Source organism: Argiope bruennichi, chromosome 6 (assembly GCF_947563725.1).
Source record: "Argiope bruennichi chromosome 6, qqArgBrue1.1, whole genome shotgun sequence".
Lineage (NCBI taxonomy): Eukaryota > Metazoa > Arthropoda > Arachnida > Araneae > Araneidae > Argiope > Argiope bruennichi.
Genome location: NC_079156.1, coordinates 129,873,717 through 129,898,352, shown reverse-complemented (window position 1 = coordinate 129,898,352; position 24,636 = coordinate 129,873,717).

Here is a 24,636-nt window from a genome sequence, read left to right as displayed (position 1 = left end):
ATGAGTGATAAATAAAGATCTGCATCGAGTTTCCGTGAAGAGGAATTTTGAATAATCAGAGAGAGCCACGTACAGGCATTTGAAAAAATGATGCTGGCCAAATTGCCATATAACTAAAAAAGTGAAAAACACAAATCACATGGAATTTTCAAATATTGGGAACACACCTTTTGAAATAAAAGAACCATTTCTAATCAGATTAATCATAATTTAAATTGAAATTAAAATATGTTTGAATATTAAATATTTTATTTATGATTTTATATTCTGTAGGTCTTGCAAATTATTAATTTTTAATAATACATGTCTTTGAAATCATCTGTTTTCTTATATTTATTTCTTAGAATTAAGTATTTTTATATGTAACTAAGAATACATTAATACAAAATTGCGGTTAATTTTTTCTAAACATAATTTTTAAGTCATTTTTTCCAAAATACACAAAACGTTTAAAAAAAAAATGCTTTTTTTATAGAGGATACAATATAAAAAAAGAAGGAAAGAAAGATAAAGAAACAAAAATCAATAATTCACTTGTTGCAGGAAATTTTTGTAAAAAGGTCCACTTTTAACTATAATGCTTCTTTCTGGTTATGCTTTCCGTATGTTTGTCTCATTCGAGAAGAATGAATCTCGTTTAAAAAGTGATTCGTCCTCTAGCAATGCAAATGCTTTGGTTCCTTAAAGCTTTTTTTGTAAATTTTCATTATTCTCTGTCAGCAAATCATAAATCAGAATCCAAAATGAATCATACCTTTAGCTTCTAATGTTAGCCTCTTTGATAATTTGCTCCAAAGGTTTTTCTCTCTTCCTGGACAAGGAACCAGGCTTGCCCTTTTGAAGATACTTCCATCCGGTGCATGACGGCTACGTTTCAATATGTCTACTGGAAAGCGGCGAAATTTAAAAAATTAGTTTTGATTTTTGCTATTTTATTGTTTATATTTAGAGGAGATGCGTATGCACTTACGCCTAAAGTGGTGGTAGCGGCGGCGTTGTTTGAAACTGTGGAAACCAAAATTATCCTGTTATTCGCCTTTGAATCCCTTTCCGTTTCAAGAAATCCGCACGTCGTCGTTACAAGGGCTTATCCTCTTAAGTAAGTTTCACTGATTTCATTTGGTTTCTTAAATTTAAATGTTTTTATTTCGTAATTTATTCTGTATGGAAGCATTTATGGGTTGAATATTATCTAAAATTTGATACACTTACATGATACAAAATTGCCAATCTGATGCAAATTTATCATGTAAAATTTGTTAAAAACAGTTGAAACCTGAATCTTTAAATTAAAGATAAGATATTAAGTATGTAATTTTCTCTTGGACAATGCCACTACACGAAAAGAAAGTGTTCCAAATATTAAATAAAATATAAACAAACAATTAAACAAAATATGAGGGTTTTTCTGAATCACTTAAAAGCATGAAATTGTTTTTGTGAATTAATAAAGTTTTGGGCAGTAATTGTAACTTTTAAAATACCGTTGTAAAATTTTAGATAGTTAATTTTGTGACTGTCACAACAATCTTGTTTCAAATATGTTTTTGAAATTTAATACATGAAAGCGTTTCAACCCTGAAGGAATGTAAAGTACAGTATTCGAAATAGCATTGTCTTTTCTGTCATTCAGAAAATGGCATCCAAAAAGAAGAGAAAGGTACAAAAATATCATTCTGAGATGCTTCCGAGCAGAAGATAGAATCGTTTTCATGTCCTCGACATTTTAATGTTTGCGAAGATTGAAATAGATTCTTATCTGTCTTCTTGGTGATTTGAAGTTTTCAGTTGCTGTTCTGGTTTATATTTCTTTGAAAATAAATTAATTCAGTATTTCAGAATACAATGGTTCATTTGGCGACTAAAATTGATAATCATTTTGCACATTTTGTGTTTGATTGTAAAATATTTGAGAAAAATGATTCTATAACATTTATAAAAATATTTTATGTTTGGAACTTAATTTTTTTTAAATTTGTGGAACATCAGAAGGACATTAAAATTAGAGAGGTGAAAAATTCGTGGCAGGATCATGTTTCAAGCTTGTTTGTCTGTCTTAACTTCGTTTCTGTCCATTGTATCAGTCTCTGCATTTAATTCGTCACGATTTGTAAGGAAGAGAATCTTCTTATTTTGTTGCAGCTGGTTATAGAAAGGAATATCATTTTTATAAAATTTTGCTCATAACTTTTATAAATTTATTAAAAGTAAATCAATTACACAGTTATAAAATTGTCATCAATGGAAATTTTTATTTTTTTATTTCATTGCTACATAAAATGGTTATTTTATCCTAATATTTTAAAGTTCCTAATTTTTTTGAAAATGCTGAAATTTTTAGTTATTTATAAAAAAATTAATTAATTTCAAATTGAAATAAAGAAACCTTTTTGTTCTGTATTCACATTAACTACCTGCAGCTACCTGCGGAAAGTTTCGAATCATTTTTGCATCTAGGTATTTACAGTACGTTTCCAGTCCAAAACTCCTTATTAAGATAAATTAGTATAAAAAATTATATATTAAAATGATAAATAGTTTGTATTTTAGAATTGCTTTATTAAATGTATGCATATCGAAGAGTTTCTGTTTACAAAGACAAAATATTCTAATAAATTTTTTGATTGGTTGCGGAAAGTCCTGGTTTTCTAAAAATTTGATTCATTTGTGTATTTTTTTTAATGTACCCAACTTTAAAATTTTAAAAACTAAATAAGCATTTAAGCTCTCAATTTAATTATTTTTTCGTGCATGTGGTTACATCTAGAATTGAGCAGAATTGAAAACAATTCATCTTTAGTCTCCATAAATTTCGTGGGAAAAGATTAAAATATTAAAAGCTTTAGGCATGATGCAATGAATGCGTTTTTATGTGCATCTACATTGGGACATTTTACGTTGAACTTCGTCTTCGTAAGTTGGACATGTTCTGTCTTTTCTTCAACAGAAGTAGCCAACCCACATCATTAAAAAACTGTCATTAACTGCCTTTGATTTCTGACATCGGGTGCAATCCTGAATCACCTTAGTTTGGTTTCATTATATAAACAACAGTTTATTTTTTTTATTTCTTTATTTAATTTTAGGCACTTCTTAAAATTTTTGAAACTGCTGGCAGGAAAATAGCTTTTTGAGTGAAACCACAGTTTTTTTATACAAAATTTATTATAAAACAATTTTTTTTTCTGTTTTTATGTATTATGATTCACGTATGATTTCAAAAATCACTTATCAGCTTTGAAACGAATTTTGTTTTTTAAATATTGAGTTTACATTTTTTTTTCTTTTTAGAAATTTCAATGAAAGTAACATTTTAACACTTCTTTTCCATTTCAGGCAATCAAAAGAAGAGAGAAAAAATATGCGCATGAAAATAAATAACATGTTCTCTCTCTGCATAAAATAATGGTGGTCTAATAAACAGCAAAAACTTGTATGTTTTCTTTTATTTGTGTTGTACTTTCCTACGTATGAAATATATATCTCCGTGTTATATACTGCATAATTCCAGCGAACAATATCCCTAACTCTTAATGGCAACTCATGGCTAGTCTTAAATAACCTGTTATACTATTTTTTTTTTATTTTAAAACAAGTTTTCATTTATCGCTAATTGGAAAGGAATCCTTTCGTTCATTCGAAAGAAAATGGAGTAATTTTTAGTAAAACCTTTTCAAAGTGACATATTAAAGAAAATATTCAATCGTGCGATCTTGCGTAAGCCAACAGGAGTTGTAAACCTGGTACATATTTCGTTACTTAAACAGTGGTCACGGCTTCCTGGGGAAAAGATCTCGGCTTCGGCCCCGCTGGGCTCCCTGGGAGCGCATTAACTCTGTTCGCGCCATCAATCCATCTGCCGCTGTGATGCGGAAGTTTCGGTAGGGGATACCAATTCAATTGACTCATAACTTTGTTTACAATTTTGTTCGCAAGATCATGTAAAAAATTTGATTTAACCTATTTTCTCACTTATATATATATATATATATATATATATATATATATATATATATATATATATAAGTATTAGAATCAAATTAATAGGAAAAACAAAAAATCAAATAAAAATTAAACCAAAAAAATTATAAAAAATATAAAAAAGAATCCGGCCTGAAGACTTTTTCAAGGGTCACCCTCAGGCAGGGATTCAAAGAAAGGGATTTTTTCTGTGAGGATATACAGACATTGTCTAATAATGATTCCTCGTGACCCGAAAATCCCCTGAAATTATGCTCAAGAGATATACCATTTTAACAGAAAGGAAAACAAAACAACAAATTAGAAGAAATTAACCACAACAAAGTAAAAATACAATAACAAAAATAACAATAGAAACAAAAAATAGCACTAAAATAGCACTAAACTTTTTCTTACTTAAGATTGGTTACTGTATCTATATATATATGTGTGTGTGTGTGTGTGTGTGTGTGTGTGTGTGTGTGTGTGTGTGTGTGTGTGGAGTACGAGTTCACTTGTAATCGAATAGACTGAACAAGTTTTCTTTGAATATCTTTCGTTTGGGACATTATAGAAGTCTACATTTTCGTTAAAAGAGCATTTATAATATTGTCCTTGTAGCTGTTCCTAGAAATATAATTCAGAGTTTCCGTTTTCTTGCCACAAATGAGCCAATTTTAGAATTGCATATTAAACTCTTATTACAACAGTTTCATATTATCCTGCACGTGGTAATTTCTTGAATAATTTTCTAAGTCCAGAAGAACTGACATGGTCAAAGATATGCACCCATTAGTAAGCAACAACTTCTTTGCTTCCTAATATTGAAAGTTATTCCTTATTACTTAGAATGTCCTTGAATGTTGGAGACCAATTCAGTAAAAATCCTAATGAGTTAAAATTATTTCATGAATATTAATAAATATTTTATTTTAACAATAAAAATACATTTGCTTGTATATAAACTTCCGAAAAATAATTTAGTAATACATACTTAAAGGTATACTAAATCACTAAATATTTTTCCAAATTATTTGGAAGGAAATTTTCCTATAATTCTTTTTAACTTTTTTTAAAAATCAAGATGAAGTGACTATTTATCGAAAGTTCCCTTCTGAAAAGTTCACTAGAAATGCAGGAAAATAAATTTAAAAATCGAAATTTTAATGCAAATTAATCAAATTGTCAAATAAATCAACACTAATCACAATATATTTTTAAAAAAAGCCTTTTTTTGGAAAAACATTATATGTGATTTTAGTTTATAGAAAAATATTAATATATAGATATGAGTTTTGATTCCTCTTTGATAACTTGAAAAATCAATCAAAGCGAAAATAAATTAAAATATAAACATTTTGATTTCAGAGTCTGTGTAATGCGTCGAAAAACTTTTAGGAGTTTGGGACTAGGAGTTGATCTTTTAGATCAAATGAAACAGATATGGAATGCTGTCGACTTAGCCACGAAATTGAAATGTGGACTGTCCTCGGATGAAGCGCTAGTTGTTGATGGATCTAACCTATTTTCTTTTATTCTCCGTCTCATGTACATTTGAAGCGACATCTAGAGACAGTCTGAGAAGTTGTTTCTATTTCAAATACTACGTCTTATCAAAACTTACACTGCATTCTTTTTTACGCATTTATCATTGCATAATATCTTCTACTTTATCATCAAAAATAAATGAACATTAATACATAAAATTCTTTAATTATTGTTGAAATGACATTTATTGTAATGTCGGCTTTGAAATAATGATAAGGTTGGAATATGTCAAATAATAGCGAAAAAAACAACGAAAACCTTTTTTAATCTAAAACAGGCCTATGAATATGTGTTGCGACTTTCTGTATTTCATGATTAAAAAGGAAATTATGAAAACTTATAAAAGAATCCAAATTCAACTGTTGATATCAAACTCAAAATGTCATAGACCTAAACGTCAACAGGGAATGAGAGAGTTTAGGATAAGGGTGTAAATGTTTCCTCGATGAATGAAATAAATATTTACTTCAGTAACGGAATATTGAACAAGAGGATTTTTATGTGATTTATTTCAGTAAATATCTATTTTATTCTCTTCTGTAAAATCTGTTATTATGTCTGTTATATTTATATCTGTTTTCACTGACACAGAAAGTTTACAATGCGTAATATCCATTTGTTGGAAAAGAGGGGTTTATCCTGTATTGTTATGAAGCTAATATATTTTGGATTATAGGTGAGAATTTTAGAAATATCATTTATCATCAATCAAATTCATTATTAATTCCTATTATACCCCTTCAGACAACCCATTTTTCAACCCATATCATCTAAATTTACATTATTTTATAAGTAACGAGAGGATGATCTTCACTAGCCAATGAGTCATTACATTTTTAGTAATTTTAAATTTACGATAAGAATATGGAGCAGTTAAATGTTTGGTATTATATTACATCAAATTTTCTTTATTGAAATATATATATATATATATATATCAGCGTTCAGTAGTTGTCACTATCGAGTTTTGTTTCACTTGAGGTAATATAATAAACTTCTAAAGTAAAAATAGCTTTTAAAACGAATTATAATTTTCAGGTATGTTATGAATTATTGGGTGTGTGTGAGATATATAAAGATATGTTTGCACTGTAAAGGGAAATACGATTTTGATCTGTATCGGAGCTAAATTCTTATGCATCATGTTTTAAATGTAATAAATGAGTTGTTTTGGTTCTAACATTGAACTTGTAAAATATAGTAGACACAATGACTCCCAAAATATAAAGAGATTTAAGCATTTTCTTATTTTGGCGTAGCATAATCGCAAAATAAATGATGATTATTGCATATTATAAAACAAATAATGTGATAGTTTAAAGAACGCTTATTTTACATAATGCCGATAAATGTATCAGGAATGAATTTAAAGATAATTTTAAAATACAGATAAAAAGTAAGTCTTCGGAAATGGTTTTTAATCCATCTAAAAAGTAAAATTAATTGAATCAAGGTGATAAATTTGAATTATTAAATAACTATTATAACGATGAAGCATGACTGCAAATTTTAGAACAATAAAAGATGAATTTTCATAAGAACAGAAGTAAATTTTCGTTAACTGTAGCCTGTCTTTAAATGTAGGGAAATATTTGATTTAAAAATACGATCAACAAGTACAAAACTGCTTTTCATTTAAAAAACGGTCTCCCAAAAATGACATATGAAATATTTAAAAACAAAGCCATGACATTTAGGAAAGTATAAAGTAACAATTAAATGTCATTTTTTCAAGAATGGTTTTTTGAAATTTCTGATGGTGCAAAATTTATTTTTATGTGATAATATTTTTAAAAATTTTCTTTGCACATTATCAATTTTTTACTAAATATTTTAATTAATTGAACTTAAAAATAAACTATAAAACGAGCGACTTCATAGAATATGTTACTAAACAATAGAATGTTTTGAAGAATAGAATGTGTTTTAATATAGAATAGAATAAACTATAAAACGAGCGAGTTCATAGAATATGTTACTAAACAATAGAATGTTTTGAAGAATAGAATGTGTTTTCTAAACTTATATTCACTTTTATTACGAGAAAAAAAATTTGCATATAAAGCTAAGATAAGATTAAAAGCTATTAGTAAATATAAGAATGGTATTGCATTTAAACTCTTCTTGTAAATAATCATATGCAGTTACTGATAAAATAATATCACCTATCATGTTTTTAATTGATTTGGCATTAAATTTTTTTAACAATAATATATAAATATGTATATGGAGGTGAATACTATTAATACAAATCTACAGATTTTGCTCAATCTTGATGAAATTTCACACATATGCTCAAGAAAAAAAGCAAGGAAGTTACTGCAAAATTCTTAACAATAGTTCAAATTTCGTATAATTAAAAATGATTGATTAAAAATGTCTTAATTAATTTGTCATTAACCAGTTTAAACCGGTTTGAAACAATCACGAGTCTTTTCTGTCGGTCTCTATCCCCCCTCCGTCTCTCTCTCTCTCTCTCTCTCTCTCTCTCTCTCTCTATATATATATATATATATATATATATATATATATATATATATATATATATATCAAACAAAGTTATGGAGCTCGACCAATTTTGAGATAAAACAAAACTAAACAAAAAAAAACCCATCGTTTTTCTAAATATTGACGCATGCGTAATCTGATAGTCTCGTGATTGTTTCAAACCGGTTTAAACTGGGTAATGACTTAAATTAATGAAGACATTTTGTAAGAATTCAGAGAATGAATAATTTGGACATCAAGTTGTAACTTTAGTTGGCGATAATTCGCCAAATGTGACAACCTCAAAAGCGATGACCCGCCAATTTGTTGCCTACGCATTTTGAGGTTTCAACAATTTGTTGCCTACGCATTTTGAGGCTCCTAAAAACAAAACAATATCATGTTCTCACATGATAAAAATGTGCGTGTGTTCGTTAACAATACTTATTTCATTATTTCACCATTCTTCAATCTTTCTCTTCTTCTTATCCTGTTATTCTAAATTCCATATTTCCGTTATTCTTATTTTTCTCCTATTTCTTGCCATTTTGTTTAGTTATACAAAACATAATTTTATACTTTCTACAGTACGTAATACTGCGAATAGCTGCATTACCAGGATGCTCACTAAAATTTTCAGTAAAGTACTGTATGCAACTTCTTCTCAAACGCTTGTGCCGGTTATGTGTATAATTTTGTATCAACTCTTGAAAAATTTAAACTTTCAATTTAAGTGATAGTGATTAAACTTCAAGAAATGCAAAAAGAATTTTTTGCTGAAACCAAAAAATATTTTTAAGTATGAATAAAGAAAACGTTATCTCTCAGCAAGGAAGTCTTATGCGGGTCAAAGAATAATTTTAATAATTCATACAAAATTTTAAAAAAAAATTATTCAATAAAAGTTTTATTGGCTCATCATCAAATCAAATTTTTATTTTTACTTTCAAAATGACTTAAGGTGTACGTACACACTTGAAGATTTTTTTTAAATTTTAACTTTAAAGATCCAGTTTTTTCACAGTAGGTTATTAATATATGTTTAAACTCATTTCAGTGAGAAAAAAAACCCATATAACACTAATTATTAATTAATTAAATAATATTTAATGAGCTAATTAGCCTATTTTTTGAAACATGATATCTTAAATTCTAATTTGTACAGGCACACAATTCTAGTTGGAAATGATGCCTAATATTAGTCTTCATGTTGTCTGCCTCAAAAAAGTTATAAAAATGTATAGTTTTTTTTAAACAATTTTTTCATCAACGATGAATAGAAAAAGAGAGATTTTTTCTGTAATTTTAACTTTTAAACAGCTGTTAAAAATTTATTTCTATAAATATAGCTTTGGTTGAGGCACAAAACATCCGCTATTTCATACAGATTATTTTGATATATAAATAACTGTATTTGGTTCATTTCTTGTTGAGTTATGATTTTTGAATGAAGCAACATAGTGGAAAAATATCATTCTTCATAAAATGAGTTTTAAAAACACCGTAACTACAGTTTTTAATGAGAGCACCTCAAGAAAAATAATCATAACTCGAAAAATATTTCGAATATTGACAACATCTTGGTACCGTTTGAAAGCTAAAGGATCAGAGAACATTATTAAGCAATAAAAAAAATATTCGATTTTTTGAACGATTTTCGAAGTTTCAAGTATATACATACACCTTAAATAATGTAAATAATAGTGTTCTATTTTGCTACAGTTAATATATATATTTCCAAAGAGTTATGAAATCTAAACTTAAATTCTCCATTGGTCCTAACAAATGATATTCTGCTAAATAATCTCGACCTTCCAAATTTTAAATAAATAAAAATAATAATAATAAAACGTTTCTATCTCTTGCGCGCAAATCGGACCGAATGATAAAGTTTTGAATATTAGGATTTTAAAACAATCAATACTTTCGTAATCGTAGATGAATTAGGTTCGGAGAAATTCTGGGCGCTAAATGGCCTACTTTCTTTCAGATAGTCGATGAAGTGTTCAATGGCGCGCGTTTTTAATAATATACAAATTTTCAAAACACTCAGAGTAGAGTACGTCTTTCTTTTTATTTAAAACTATTCACATTTCTTGACGATATGGTCAGTTGGAATATAGCTTATGTTTAAATTTCTTTAAATAGTGCAGATATAATTACATATCCATGATTCCACTAAATTATCAGATGTTGTCTATTACATTTTAACTTTTTACTGTCTAGATAAACCTTTCCAGCGGAGATAACTTCCTTGGCATCATGGCGCTGATCCGCAAATATTCGTTTTCTAATATCTGAACAATCTGATTAATATATCTTTTAAATTTCGCAATATTGTCGCTTTATTTTTTTTTTCTTAATTACACAGATATTGCATAAAAACCATGTAATTTTGATTTCAATAACAGAAAGTTCAAGCAACCAGATATTTGATGAAACAAAGCTGTTTCGAACTCTGCGAAACAATGTAATATACTGTAATAAATAGAACTTTTCAAGTTTTTGTTCGTCTCATTTCCCATTTTGTCACTCAAAGACATTTGATTCATATACTTCCTGTTAGAAAGCTTTCTTCTCAAAAAGACAAAGAAATAGGAGATCGATTGTGTATAAATTCAAATTTATATTTATTTATTACAAATGACCAGAAGATTGACTATGATGCCATTAGATCTCTATTCTTCCAATATTTCTGAACTTTACAGTTTAAAAACACAAGTGTAGAGTGCGAATTAAGATGAGTAGCATCAAACATGTGATGTTGTCTGCGCGCTAGGTATAAGGGAGACTCACAAAGCCCGAGCCAATACAAATATGCGGGCAAACAGTCATTGACTGTAGTAAGGCGGAAAAAGGCCAAAGCTGCACTTCTAGGAAAATCTGGGACCAACTGTGTATACTCAAGCAATGAAGGCCTTGACTTACCGACAAAGTCACACAGTGCTCTCTGTTTTATCCTGGTGGCATATCTTCTTTTTATGAGGAATTTGACTGAATGAAATGAGAGCCTTTTCAAAGGTCTCCGGAGGACTCTTGCACCCCTTTTGGCTAAAAATTTGGCAGCCTCATTCCCAGGAATCCCGCAGTGAGCTGGGATTCACTGGAAAGAAACAGAGATTGACGTTGACAGTTCTCAAAGTCAATCTCTGTTTAATCTTCAAATTTATATTTAATTTGCATTTTTCATTCTTATTAAACACTCGAGGTAAAAAAAACATTTTTATTAACAATTTAACATCTAGATAGTCCATAATCTCAGTGAAAGCGAAGGTACCAAATGTAACGAGTTTGTCATTTATTAAAAATTTCAAATGGATGTGGCCATGAGCAGCAAATCGTTTCCTAAAATAAAGTTTCTCTTCCAAGATATTCATAATGCTTCAAATATGGACATCAAACTGTTGAAAATACACAAACATCTTGCTATATTTCTGTTTTTAATTTAGTATTTTCTGAAACAATAAAAGGATGTGTAGTTGCACTTTTTTTTAATCAGTATTATTTTACATATTAACTTATGGAGAACATTATTTTCGACAGCCGACTTCCTGGCTTAGGGGTAGCGCGTCTTCCTCTTGATCTAGGCGTCCTTGTTCGGACATGGTTGTTCATCATCTGCGTTCTAATTGTGAGGTGCGTGAAAGTGCACCCTCCCCCCCCCCCCGTAAAAAGGGGCTGTGCAAGCGAATGTGAGAGTGTCATCCTCATATGAACTAGAAGTCAGACTTCTGCTCTCGGGTGCTTAGGGGTGTTTACCCTTAGAAGCTACCGATCCCCTCTTTCCGTGGTAAAGCGAACACGACATCAACATTATTATTTTCGATTTGATTAAAAATTTTCTCACAGAACAGTTTAATTCCAAAATATCTGTGTCCTACCATTTCACTCACAAATTATTATTAAATCTTCATATACTTCATATTCGTCCAATAAATTAGAACAAACATGAAAATTATAATTCATTTTAAAAGCTATTTTTTGCCATAGGAGTTAATTATATTATCTTAAAGGAAACAAAACTTAGATACTGATAAATTCTGAAAATTGATATTTTTTTCAGTAAAGAAAATTTGATATAATACCAAGCATTTAACTCGATTTTCTTAATTTAAAATTACTAAAAATGTAATGACTGATTGGCAAGAAAACATCACCCTCTAGCTATTTATAAAATAATGCAGTTTAAATGAAATGGGTTGAATCATTGTCTGAAGTGTATAATAGGAATTAATAATGAATTTCATTGATGATAAAGGATAATTATAAAATTCTCACCTATAATCCAAAATATATTAGCTTCATAAAAATACAGGATAAACTCCACTTTTCCAACAAATGGATATTACGCATTGTAAACTTTCTGTGCCAGTGAAGACAGATAGAAATATAACAGACATAATAACAGATTTTACAAAAGTGAATAAAATAGATATTTATTGAAATAAATCACATAAAAATTATCTTGTTCAATATTCCGTTACTGAAGTAAGTAATTATTTCATTCATTGAGGAAGCATTTATACCCTTATCCTAAAATCTCTCATTCCCTGTTGACGTTTAGGTAACATTTTGCTTTTGATATCAATAGTTGAATTCGGATTCTTTTATAAGTTTTCATAATTTCCTTTTTAATCATGAAATACAGAAAGTTGCAACACATCTTCATAGGCCTGTTTTAGATTAAAAAAGGTTTTCGTTGTTTTTTTCGCTATTATTTGACATATTCCAACCTTATCATTATTTCAAAGCCGGCATTACAATAAATGTCATTTTCACAATAATTATAGAATGTTATGTATTAATGTACATTTATTTTTGATGATAAAGTAGAAGATATTATGCAATGATAAATACGTAAAAAAGAATGCAGTGTAAGTTTTGATAAGACGTAGTATTTGAAATAGAAACAACTTCTCAGACTGTCTCTAGATGTCGCTTCAAATGTACATGAGACGGAGAATAAAAGAAGAAAATAGGTTAGATCCATCAACAACTAGCGCTTCATCCGAGGACAATCCAAATTCAATTCCGTGGCTAAGTCAACAGCATTCCATATCTGTTTCATTTGATCTAAAAGATCAACTGATTATTATAATTAATAATTATCACCATTTATGTTATATTTATTACTATTTTTTAAATATTAAATTACAATTTAAGTATTAAAATAATAAACATTTATCCTTGCATAAAAATAAGTAGCATATTAATTAAAAGTATCTGTAAATAGTAAATAAAATTTGAATAATTTTATTTTGTTTAAAAAATGCATCTGTATTTATAATTATTTTTGTTTTTTAATTTTATTATTATGTATTTCGATAATAAATATTTATTTTGGATAAAAAAATTAAAAACATATTAATTAAGAGTATTTGTAAATTTTTAATTGAATAAAAGTTATTAAAAAAATCCAACCCAGGTTCATACCCTAACCTACCGCACCCAAGACGGTTACCTAGACAACCATGCCATCGGGATCATCGAGACGGGAGTCAAGTTATCAGTATATAAGCTGTACCAAAAGATTGCTGACCATTTTCTAGAAATTGACTGGCCTTTGCGTTTTAATATTTTCATGAATGAACATTCTAAATGGATATCATCATTATACTAAATCTCTTCCCAATCTCAGATTTCAACCCCGTGCCCTCCACTCATTAGATAATTATTCAAGAAATTACCGCGTGCAGGATAATGTGAAACTGTTGTAAAAAGAGTTTAATATGAATGGAAGAATTCTAAAATTGGCTCATTTGCGGCATAAGAACAGAAATTCTGAATTATATTTCTAGGAAGAGCTGTAAGGACAATATTATAAATGCTCTTTAAACCAAAATGTAGATTTATATAATGTTCCAAACGAAAGATATTCAAAGAAAACTTGTTCCGTCTATTCGATTACAAGTGAACTCGATCCCATGAAACGTACAGTATTCGGATAATAAAAATTGGTTCATTTCTTTAGCGTCTACGGTGTAATATATAACAAATTTTCAATCAAATCTGTCAGTGAATCGAATGTTTATCATTCTATTGGCCTTATCTATCTATCTATATATATAAATGAATAAAAAAAAGTGAGAAAATAGGTTAAATCAAATTTTTTGCATGATCTTGTGAACAAAATTGTAAACAAAGTTATGAGTCAATTGAATTGGTATCCCGTACTGAAACTTCCGCATCATAGCGGCAGATGGATTGATGGCCCGAACAGAGTTAATGCATTCCCAGGGAGTCCAGCGGGGCCGAAGCCGAGATCTTATCCCTAGGCAGCTGTGACCACTAATTAAGGAACGAATAAGTACCGGGTTGTTGGTTTTCTGCATTTGAATATTTTCTTCAATGTGTCTCTTTGAAAAAGTTTTACCAAAAATTATTCCACTTTCTTTAGAATAAATTAAAGGGTTTCTTTTCAATGTGCGATAACTGAAAACTTTTCAAATGACTAAAAATAGTATAACAGGTTATTTAAGACTAGCCATGAGTTGCCATTAAGAGTTAGGGATATTGTTCGCTTGAATTTTACAGTATATAACACGGAGATATATATTTGATACGTAGGAAAGTACAACACAAATAAAAGAAAACAGATTAGTTTTTGCTGTTTATTAGACCACCATTATTTTATGCACAGAGAGAACATGTTATTTACTTTCATGCGCATAATTTTTCTCTCTTCTTTTGATTGCCTGAAATGGAAAAGAAGTGTTAAAATGTTACTTTCATTGAAATTTCTAAAAAATAAAAAAAATAAAAACTGAATATTGGAAAAATAAAATTATTTTTAAAGCTGATAAGTTACTTTTCAAATCACACGTGAACCATATTATCATGTTAATGAACTTATAATGTATAATAACATAAAAAAATTCGTTTTATAAATATGCTCGAATTTGTGTATAAAAAAACTATGATTTCATTCAAAAAGTTATTTTTCTGCTAGTAGTTCTCTAAAATTGGAAGAAGTGCAAAAACAAAAATAATAAATAAACTGTTGTTTATATAATGAAACCAAACTAAGGTGATTCAGGATTGCATCCGATGTCAAAAAACAAAAGGAGTTGATCACAGTTTTTTAATGATGTGGGTTGGCTACTTCTGTTGAAGAAAAGACATAACATGTCCAACTTACGAAGACGAAGTTGAACGTAAAATGTCTCGATGTAGATGCATAGATGCACATTCATTGCATCATGCCTAAAGCTTTTAATATTTTAATCTTTTTCCCATGAAAATTATGGAGATTAAATAAGAGTTGTTTTCATTTCTGTTCAAGTCTAGACTTTGCCACCTCTACTAAAAATCTTTTAACTGAGGTCTAAAGTGTTTATTTAATTTTTAAAATTTTAAAATTGGCTGAAGTAAAAAAAAAAAAAAAAAATAGACAATGAATCGAATTTTTAGAAAAAGAGAACTTTCCGAAACCAATCAAAAATTTATTAGAATAATTCTTTTTTAAAATAGAATCTCAATCAATATACATGCATTTAATAAAGCAATTCTAAAAAACAACCTTTTTATTATTGTAATATTTAATTTTTTATACCTATTTATCATAATAATGAGTTTTGGACGGGAAGCGTACTGTAAATATCGAGATGCAAAAATGATTCAAAACTTTCCTCAGGTACCTGCAGGCAGATAGTGTGAACTCAGAACAAAGAGGTTTCTTTATTTCAATTAGAAATTAAATAACTTTTTTAAAAAAGGGAAATTTGAAATTTTTTCAACAAATTTAAGAACATTTAAAACATTAGGGTAAAATAAGCATTTCATGTAGCAATGAAATAAAAAAAATAAAAGTTTCCATTGATGGCTATTTTTTATCTTATAAAAATGATATACATTTATGATTAAGCACTCCCATTACCAAGCTAAAATTAATTTCAAATTTATAACTTTATGATTTCCTAATGCTTTGCAAACTTCGGGATAAGAATATTTTTTTAAAAACATAATGTTACTGAAAGGGCAAGTTTTATGTAATTTGTGTTCCGTAAAGATTGTGACGAATTAAATACAAAGGCACATACAATGGAAACAAACTAAATTATGACAGATAAATAAGACCCCAAGCTTAAGACAAGCTCCAAGCAACATCCTACCACGAATTTTTCGTCTACCTTATTTTAATGTCCTTCTGACGTTCCAATAATTAAAAAAAAATTAAGTTCCAAACACAAAACATTCTTATGAATGGTATAGGATCATTTTTCTCTAATATTTTACAATCAAACACTAAATGCATACAGATTAGACAATTTAGTTCAGAAATCAACCATTGAATTATAAAATTTTAAATTAATATATTTTCATTGAAATATAAACCCGAACAGCAAATGAAAACTCCGGAACACTCAGAAGAAAGCGAAGACTTTATTTCGATCATTGCGAATAGGAAAAATGTTTAGGATATGAAAAAGATTCTAGAAGATATTAGAATGATATTGTAGATATATCTAGAAGATATATCTAGAGATATATCTAGAAGATAAAGATCTTAGAATGATATTGTTTTACCTTTCTCTGCTTTTTGGATGTCATTTTCTGAATGACAAAAAAGACAATGCTATCTCAAATATTGTATTTTACATTCCTTCAAGGTTGAAACACTTTCAAATATTAACTCAGTAGATGTTGCTATGTGTGACTGTGACTTGAAAGTTAACTTTCTTAAACTTTACAAAAGTATTTTAATATTTACAATTACTTCCCAAAACTTTATTTATACACAAAAACAATTTAATATTTTTTCGCTATTAATATGCTCTTAAGAGATTCTTAAAACCCCTCATATTTCGATAAATTGTTTGTTTAGATTCCATTTAATATTTGGAAAACTTTCTTTTACTGTAGTTTCATTGTCCAAGAAGTAATTACATACTTAATATCTTATATTTCATTTAAAGATTCAAATTTTAACTGTTTTGAACAAATTTTGCATGGTAAATTTTTATCGGATTGGCCATTTTGTATCAAATAACTGTATAAATTTTTATATAATATCCAGCCCATAAATGCTTTCATATTGAACAAATTATGAAGTAAAAACATCAAAATTTAAGAAGCAAAATGAAATAATCGAAATAGTGAAACCTACTTTAGCGTTTTCCACAATTGCCCTTGTAACGACGGCGTGCGGATTTCTTGAAGCAGAAAGGGATTTGAAGGCGAATAACAGGGTAATGTTGGTTTCCACAGTTTCAAACAACGCCGCCGCCACCACCACCACAACGTTAGTCATAAGTGCATACACATCTCCTCTAAAAATGAACAATGAAATAGCAAAAATTAAAAACATAATTTTTCAAATTTCGCAGTTTTTCATTAGAGACATTGCAATTGTCGCCAAGCTGAAACATTTGTTTTCTTGCCAAAATTTCATTTTGGCGACAATTCAATTTATGTCAGGTTATATACGTTAATTCCTGACGGTAGAACTGCGTATTTCTTGTCTTCTTGTCTCTTACGAGTTTTGTCTGAAAATATTGTTGTTGCATTCAAAACTGTAGGTTAAAGAAATTGAAACTAACTGAAAGCTCTTTGTTTTGGGACGATATTTATCCAAATGTATAATCGGTTCTGCTATCGAAGGATCCAATGGAATTTACCCTCTGAATTCAGCTTGATCGATAAAAAACATGGCCTTTTGCGGAATCCATTATTTTTTGCTCATTGTTAAACTTATGAAATAGTTTAATGTCAAGGCATCGACGCAAGCAAGGGGTTAAAAGCAAATCCTTTTATAATGGTTCTGTTTTTATGTCGATGAGAGTGAAGATCTTATGAAACCATTAACCATTAGGCAAACATAGCCGTTATGTACCGGATGGCCGTATCTTCTTGTAAACCCGTCTGGTTTCTTGTCCATGAAGAGAGAAAACATCTGGACAAATCTCCAAAGAGGTGATCATAAGTAGTTAAAGGCAAGATTTATTTTTAGGGTCTGATTTATGCTTTTGCTGACGGATAATAAAGAAATTTACAATAAACGCAATAAGGAACCAAAGCATTTGCATTGCTAGAAGACGAATCACTTTTTAAACGAGCTTCATGATCATCTTCAATGAAACGAACATACGGAAAGCATAACCAGAAAGAAGCATTATAGTTAAAAGTGAAACTTTTTTCAGCAATTTTCTGCAACAAGTGAATTATTGATTTTTGTTTCTTTATCTTTCGTTCTTTTTTTTTTTTTTTTTTGATATTGTATCATTTAAAAAAAGCATATGTTTTTTACTTTTTGTGTATTTTGGAAAAAAATACACAAATACACAAGAGAAATTATGTTTTGAAAAAATTAACCTCAATTTAGCATTAATGTATTCTTAGTTACATATAAAAATACTTAATTCTAAGAAATAAATGTAAGAAAACAGATGATTTCAAAGAAATGTTTTTAATAATGGGTGGCTCCCTTTTATTCTTGGATGTATTCTTTTTTTCAATTACTACTATTAGTTTACCCTCTCCCTGTATATATTTATTTACATATCTTGTTCAAATTTCCAATCGTTAATAAGATACTTTTTATTCATCCACTCAAGTTCAAATAATTTTTTTAAACTTGTAATGGATGATACTTGATGTTAATACAGTTTTTTCAAATATTATATCGTTAATGAAATTTAATTAATTTTTAATACTTTAAATAGAGTTTTAGCAGGTTTTTTTCTATTTATATTCCGAAAAAAGTTTCTCTTTTCCTAGCTGGCAACATTTTATTCCCAAATCAATTCAAGCGCATATGAAAAAATAAATATTTTGAATTTTGTATTGCTAGTTAAAAATATTCGTGTTCCAATTTCGTGTCTTTTCATATTTATATGTAAATAAATTATTATTTCTTACATCAAATTAAAAACGTTTTCGTGTATTGGGAGGATTCATTAAAATGAACAGATATAAAAAGAGGATGATACCACACAAATAATTATTGATGATTTCTATATAGATTACCTGTTATCCTATTCGAATTGCATAAATGTCAGGAACCTCGAATTTGTTAGTATAAGTTATTAAGCGGTCATGGATTTTCATTTAGAAAATAAGGGTCAAACTGTCCATTTAGTTTGGAAATCTTGTCCGAATGTAAGAAAAAGAATATAGTTATGCAACTAGTCTCAGAAAAGGAAACAAAGATTTTGGTTATGAATTAAAATTCAAAAGCATATAATGGTGTTCGCAGAATCGAGCCAATACAGTGCAATTCCCCACCAAATGCAGCTACAGTACTGCTGAGCGAAGAATGCTACCATTAATACTATCATGGGCATCAACAGTACATAAGATAGCACTGTAGATTATGCAGTAATATATCTAGGACGAAAGCTCTTCGCAGCAGTTCAAGCATAAGTCGACTTGAGTCGTGTGAAATCATTAGATGGATTATTAATTTAAGAACTGGAGTGTTCGAAACTCACTGGAAATATTCCTTGCAATAATGAAGGATTACAAGAGATGGATAGAATGAGAAATTATAGACCACCATCAGCTTCATAAATTAGAAACGAAAACAAATAGAAAGCCAATAAAGAGTAAGAAACAAAAATAATACTCCAACACCATATATATAAAGGAAATGCAAAATTGCAAGGAAATTCGCTTTCTATTTTGCCACTTAATATAATATAAATATATACATATTTATATTAATCGCAATTATTTAATAAAAAGTAACTAAAATAAAAAAAAATGTAGTTGACCTAATTAGGAATTGCCCTTAAAAACAATTTTATGTTACGTGTTCTATTACCGCTTTCTGTAGTACGTTAAAAAAAGAGTTTATCATGAAATGCATCTAAAAATGAATATTTATTTACCCGACTGGGATAACGACCGGGCGGATATGGATGTGGCTGTGGAACATAAGGACCCGGATGAAGCTGAGGCGGAATGTAAAACCAACCAGGTTGACCAGGTGGATACATATGCCAGCCAGGAGTACATCCAAAGTAGCCTGGTGGGCTTGGACTTGGTGGCATTGGGCCTGGTGGGCTTGGACCTGGTGGCATTGGGCCTGGTGGGCTAGGACCTGGTGGCATTGGGCCTGGTGGCATTGGACCTGGTGGGCTTGGGCCTGGTGGTCTCGGGGCAGGTCCGGGAATCGGAATAATCACTATGCCTCTAATACAACCACGTTTTGAAGCACCTCGGCGCCTGCCCGTTCCCTTTCGGATGATGTCATCATAGTCTACTCCATAGTCATCATCATCTGGATAACCGTAATCGTCGTCATCATCAGACCCTCTGCAGTTACATCGATACGTCAAGGACGAGCCGCCATCGTCTTTCACAGGAGCGGCTCTTGTCCACTGAGTCAAAACCAAAAGTAAAAATACCTGAAAAATAAGCATCAAAAAATAAACTTTCAAACTTGAAATCAATAAATTTACTAAAAGTAGTTACAAAACTTTTATGACTACAGTTTATGGAAAAGACATATATTTAAAAAGTACATTGCACATTTCAAATTTCAGAATTTTTGTGAATTTTGAAATGATTAAAATTTTTATTCCCAACTGCCCCAATGTAATGCATTTTTACATTTTCGAATAAAATATATAATTTTCATGGAATATCGCATATAAACTATCGCAGATGTTCAATCAATTTAAATTAATTTATATTGATTATACTTACAGTACTTTCGGAAAAAGCCATGAAGTGAATCATAAGCGTCTCAGTGTACTTTGGCGATGTGATCTATTAAAATAAATCTGACCCTACGAAATCGCAAACTGTAGACAACAAGAAAAATAAAGACACATTTTAGGTAGTCGAACTAGTGCGCTTTAAGCCTATCGTATTCTTATAACCATTATCAGCTCTATCAAAATTACTCAGACTTAGAAATAATGTATCTTCATTCTGGTAGCTTCAACATAACAAATGAAACATGTTTTGAAGTGTTTGTTGAAAGATCAACTTTAAATTTATCGGAACAAATAACTTCGTCCATCGTCTCAACTATGGGTTCTTATTATGAAACATGAAAATGTTCATTTTCAGATGCCCCCCCCAATAAAGCAATTTTCCCTCTATATCACCTTTCTTTCTTTCTTCCATACTTGCAATGAACCATAAATAATCTCGATATTAATAACCCATTTTCATTCGTTATAGGTAGTATACAAAGTATATCTAAATGATATGGTACATTATTTAAAAATATCGGGTTTTATTGTGACAAAAGACAATGAGTATTATTGATGCATGGGGCGATACATTTTTCTGAGTATCCTATTATATTATAATTTGTGTCAAATGCGTGATAAATATATGTGTTCAGTGCTGTAAACGCGTGCTTCTAATTTTCTCACAAAAATTTTTAAAGGATAATTGAAAGTACAATTCTTTTGCATGGGTAGAATTTTACAAATGAGAACTTATTTCTTACAGATTTAAAAAATATATAATTTTGCTGATTACAAATACTGAGGAAAAGAAATAATGACATCAAGGGAACTTTCGGTTTTTCACGTTTCCAACTTAGTAGCATGTAACGCAAATAAGTTAAGAGTTCGTAAATTACGTTCCGTAGTATATACAAAACGTCAATGAATGAATTTTCATCTTTTGTGAAGGTGCATCAGTTCAGCATGGATGTTACTGGAGTTTTATAGCTTAACAAGTTTCAAACATTAAGAGTAACTGATTAAAGTCACAGAAATAGTATTAGTTACATGATAATAAAAATTTGAGAATGCTTTTTCTAGAATTCATTGAGATTAAGCCACCTACAAACGGCTCATTTGAAATATTGCAACTCAATTTTTTATTTCTACTCATAACAAAAACGGACTTGTGGGTGTGTTGGCGTTCTACAGGCCGAACCACTTGAAGTACAGTTAATGCATTTGGCGCATTTTCTAATTGTGAAAATGTAACTACAGATCTTTATATTTCCCAAATATAAATTAAAATTTTATATAAAAATAACAAAGTAAAATTTCGGCGACATTTCACGATAACTTCCGAAAATATTATAGTACGAAAATTAATTTATATTCTTTTAAGTTTTTAAAAAGTGATCGAATAACGGTACAAATTTAAAAGTTGTGGCAATAAGTACTGAATTTTAAAAATTTAACTAACTTTTCCAACAAAGGAAATTATATTTTGGTGCTGACATTTCAATCATTTTCATTGCTTCTTTAATTGTATGTTTTGGGTGATTTTTTCTTTTCATTCACGAAGGTTAAAGAAGTTTGATTCTATGAAAGTTTTGCGCAACTTTCATGAAGAAACAGAAAGAGTGTAATTGCCTTAAAGCGTATGCAACGAGACAAACTGCACTCTCATTTTCATTTTTACTAGCGCCATCTTGTTACTATGTCACTTTAGAATTGATTCTATGCACAACGAATGCAGAAAGCGTAAAGATGTTATTGATGATGAAGATAAAATATTGCTTTGACGAATTGCAGATTTTGGACCGTTTTTTCAGATACAAAAATCCCTTTTCCGTCTTTAAGTGCATAAATATGAGAAGCTGTTTTTGTCAGGAAACGAGGAAATCACGCGAAACACAATATAACATTATTTACTTCTACAACTCATCAATTTAATTTGGATATAATCTTCGCACATGTACTCACAGTTGTAAAATTTTAAGTCAGCAAAAATAAAATAAAGTTATAGTTTGCAAAACTTATCGAATTATTTTCTTTCACTTATTACTTTTGTGATAACTCTGAAGTTATCAGCCAATTCAAGTTTTGACGAAAGCTATAGACAAGAAATATGAATCTAAACCTAAAAGATCATATTCTCTTTCCTTCCAGTGTTTGCAGCGTCTCAGATGAAATTTTTGGTGGAATTCCTATAACAACTATATTTCTAAGAAGAACAATTTTCAAGAAAAGTGCGGGAAAAGATATCTCGACTATGCCCATTATAGCTGTCATGTGACGTAGATCGCAGCTGTGGGAGTGCAAGTCATGTTATCACGCAACTAAGCCTCTTGGATATAAAGAAAATTAGGAGAGAGAGAGAGAATGATTCAAATACAATTCTTAGTGAAAGAAGCGTTATTATAAACAAAATGATTGAACTTTTCCCAATTTCTGCTAAAGACTTTCTCTGATAATACTTCAGAATTTTTTATTTAAATTTTGTGAATGTAAATTTTGCTCTTCACGTTTAGCGATATCTTTCAAATTTTGTGACATAAAAGAATAGTATTTTCATTATTTTAGTGAAATTCATAGAGAATTCATGATAGATTTTATTTTTCTTGTTTCTTGGATCATAGTATTCGTATTTTCTAGCCAAACAAACATAAATCTAGAAAAAAAAATTTTCACTTACACGTATTTTTAATTTATTAAACGGTCGTTTAGTTTTAGAATGAATTGTATTCGAAATTCAAGGTGAAAATAAAAACGATTAAATTTAATTATTTTTATTCCTCTTTAGTTCTATGCTTTAAAATTAACAATGATGCCGATAAATATCAAACAAATGTTGTTGAAGTGGCATGTGTTCCCCGTGCTGCTGGTTCAGAAAGATAAATAGACAACGTAAATTATTACGAAAATTATTACTGCACATGACTATTAAAGTTACATATCTTGGTTGGAAATGGGGTAAAAATAATTTTATAATTGAAATCTGTTTGATGTCAAGGAAACGAGTTTGAAATCAGATTTAGAATAATAATCACAAGAGTGAAACCAAACTCAAGTTTCACTGTGAAGCAATCATTTTTTGAATGATCAAATAAACCATTCCGCTGAACTATCCTAAAATGAAGAAAGTTAACCTATTAGCTGTAAGAGAAAAAAATTTATACAGTACCTAAGAAAGTGTATTTGTACATTTGAATGCCAGTGTATGAATAGGTTATAAGAGATACTCATGATCTACATGTGTAAGAAATCGAGTAACACACGTGAGAAAATGTATGCGAAAGAAAAAAGTATCATTTTAATAGTAAAAATTTATGCGAAGAAATAAATACATCACAGAAAAATCTGCAAATATATAGAAATAAAATCCTTTTATATATTCCAAAACTCATCCAATTGTTCCTTTTACTTATTATTTTTAGAATGACTCTGAAATAATTAGGAAAATACAAGTTTTAACTAAAGGTATAGACGTAAAGAATTATAAATCAAAACCTAAAAGATCATATTCTGTTTCCTTTAAGTGATTGGAGCGTCTCAGATGAAAATTTTGGTGGAATTCTTTCTGTGAAAATTTATGTGAAGAAAATTGTATTAACTACATCATAGATAAGTATATTTATATTTGAAGGATTCACTACATAAATTTCACATGCGATTAACCTAATATTGAACTTAATATATAGGAATTTAAAAGTTTTCCCGAACTTATAAAAGCTGGATGATGCATAACATTACTATAAACAAAAAGATACATAAAATCTTCCTAAATGAAGTATTAAAAAAACATTCAAGTAAGAAATTAAACACATTACATAGGAAATCTGTAAGTGACAGCATCATATTTAGGTGTCACGGTGCATACAATTTCTGTGAATATGATTTGCAAAAGAATATCGCTATGAACTTTAAAATGGAAAAATAATCAATATAATGAAAAGATCGATATTTTCACAAAGAGATGCACTTACCAGAGTCTTCATCCTCTCCTATTTTTCAGAAG